This window comes from Eumetopias jubatus, unplaced genomic scaffold, assembly GCF_037043125.1.
Source record: "Eumetopias jubatus isolate StellerSeaLion01/CBP00866 unplaced genomic scaffold, mEumJub1_p1.0 scaffold_2, whole genome shotgun sequence".
Lineage (NCBI taxonomy): Eukaryota > Metazoa > Chordata > Mammalia > Carnivora > Otariidae > Eumetopias > Eumetopias jubatus.
In genome coordinates, this window is record NW_028274808.1 from 152,824,519 (window position 1) to 152,827,425 (window position 2,907).

The following is a 2,907-nucleotide window of genomic DNA, read 5'->3' on the forward strand; positions in this document are numbered from 1 at the left end:
AAGAATCATGGGGGCTACCTTAGGATCCATCTGCCGCAGAGGTGATACGATTTAGAAAAATATCATGAGACTTGCACTTAGACAAACATACCCTTCCTGTCACTATCTGTGTGATTTAGGATAAGACATTTAACCTCTTTAAACCCTCTTATCTTCTCACCTTTAAAAAGAAAGCAATAATAACTGTTTTGTATTATTATCAGGATGAACAAAAAATTATGACTAAGTAGGAATTCATAAATGATTGGTAACAAGATTTTTATAGTCTAGTCATGGTGTGAGATATCAGAAAAAGGCCTGACTTTGTCTTAAGTAAATTCATTGCATTTTTCAGATCTAAACTAAACCAAAAGTATCTGTCACTAATAGATTCCAAATTCTTGCTTTTCTCTCTGGTTTCAGTTGAACAAAGTAGGTCTTTTGCATAAGAAAAGATGAACTGTGGCTTATTAAGAACCTATCATTGGTGCTCGCTTCAGCAGCACATATACTAAAATTGGAATGATACAGAGAAGACTAGCATGGCCCCTGCACAAGGATGACACACAAATTCATGAAGCGTTCCATATTTTTAAGACAGAGGATCATAGGGGATGGGAGGGAAAAATGAAACAAGACGAAACCAGAGAGGGAGACAAACCATAAGAGACTCTTAATCTCAGGAAACAAACTGAGGATTGTTGAGTGGAGGGGGGTAAGAGGGATGGTGTGGCTGGGTGATGGACATTGGGGAGGGTATGTGCTATGGTGAGCACTGTGAATTGTGTAAGACTCATGCATAACAGACCTGTACCCCTGAAACAAATAACACATTATATGTTAATAAATAAATAAATAAATACACCTTACCAGACAGCAAAAAAAAAAAAGGAACCTATCATTGGTCAGGCTTTGTCCTAAATGATGAGCTAGAGACAGAGACCAAGATAGAGATATAATGTGTATATGAATATATAGGTTATATTCATATATATGAGGAAAAGGAAATATTATTATTCCTATTTTTTTAAGATTTTATTTATTTGCTTGAGAGAAAGAGAACATGAGCAGGGGGAGGGGCAGAGGGAAAGGGAGAAACAGACTCCCTGCTAAACAGGAAACCAGATGCGGGGCTTGATCCCCCGACCCTGAGATCATGATCTGAGTAGAAGTCAGACGCTTAACTGACTGAGCTACCCAAGTGTCCCTATTATTCCTATTTTACATGAGGAAACAATCTATGACTCTTACAAAAACAAAATAACATACCTGTTGACATACATAGTGGCCAAGAACAAAATAATTTAAGTTAAAAATCTACACTTAAATGACAGCTCTCCACTTGAACAAATTATTTAATCTCTCTGTGCTAATGATAATACTACCTACCTGCATGGATTGTTAGAAATATTAATTGAAATGACATGTAAAGCATTTTGCATGCAAGCCTAAGACACAACTAGTATTATTTATTGTAAGTCTTTAGAATTGGGGTCCAATTTTTGGTTCTGACCACTAATAATTACTCTTCCCAATGCCATTGTAGAAGTTGCTAATTCCGAGGTGCCTGGGTGGCTCAGTCGTTAAGCATCTGCCTTCGGCTCTGGTCATGGTCCCAGGGTCCTGGGATCGAGCCCCACATCAGGCTCCCTGCTCAGCGGGAAGCCTGCTTCTCCCTCTCCCACTCCCCCTGTTTGTGTTCCCTCTCTCGCTGTGTCTCTGTCAAATAAATAAATAAAAATCTTAAAAAAAAAAAAAAAAGAAGTTGCTAATTCCCCTTAAAGCTGAAAATACACTCAGGAGAGTACCTAGCCCAGAGCTGTGAGTTGCACCTGCAACTCTCTATTAAGCTATAAGCTGCACAGATGCCCAGGGTTGAGCCCATTCCTTCCCAAGTGCAGTTAGAGATTGCAGAGTTCCAACATAGAACAGATGGAATTCACAGGGACCTATAACCTAGAAAACCTCATTCCTACTCACACAATGAAATAGGGAATTATAAAGAATCTAAAGGGTTTTTTGTTTCACCAGTTGTTACAGAGAAAACAAGAACTCTTCAGTGGCCTTCAGGGGACTACATTGAACCTGGAGTCCTCCCTCTCCATGTGATCATATTATATTTTCTAATTCTTTAATAGTTTTCACTGTTTTCACCTGCAATCTCTCTCTCTCTCTCTCGATCAGTTAATATGTTTCCAAATGAAAAAGTACCTCATAAAGACAAACCAAATTTTAAAAAAGTGGTGGTTTTACCTCAACACTCACCCCATTTCAGTAGCACAAGTCTTTATGGGAAAGGAAAAAAATACTAACTTAATTTTAATCATCCTCCTTCATTTATGTTAAATATTTCACATCATCTACTATATAGATTAAAATGGTAAATTTTATCTCCAGATTTACCCTAGAGATCCATTTTGATATCTAAGATTCCAGCTTTAAGTATAAATGGAAAATAGTTGGGGACAGGGTCGAGCAGCACAGAGTTACATCCCCTGGGTTAAACTGGTTTCTGTGTTGGGTGTGAAAATAGGTATCTGGTTATCCAGGTTGAATTATTTTTTTTTTTAACTGGTGGCTATTAATCACATAATAAAGAAGTCAAAATATCCCTATAATAATGGAAATTCAAGGGGCACCTGGGTGACTCAGTGGGTTAAGCATCTGCCTTCAGCTCAGGTCATGATCACAGGGTCATGGGATCCAGCCCTGCATGGGGCTCCTCGCTCCTTGGGGAGCCTGCTTTTCCCTCTCCCTCTGTGTGTCGCTTGTTCCCCCTGCGTATGCTCTCTGTCAAATAAATAAAATCGCTAACAAAATAAAGGAAATTCCAAATCAGTAGAAACAACTATCCTCCTCCCATCTTCATATATCTAGTTCGATTTACTTTCTTCATAAAACTTCCCGTCATGAGAAATACTCTTACTC

General features: G+C 38.5%; 1 non-coding gene across 1 annotated transcript; it reads left to right on the plus strand.

The window, feature by feature from the left end:
• Positions 1-466: 466 nt before the first annotated feature.
• Positions 467-573, plus strand: LOC114206872 (U6 spliceosomal RNA). Its single transcript, XR_003608731.1, has one exon. It is a non-coding gene; the product is annotated as a U6 spliceosomal RNA (small nuclear RNA).
• The last annotated feature ends 2,334 nt before the right edge of the window (positions 574-2,907 follow it).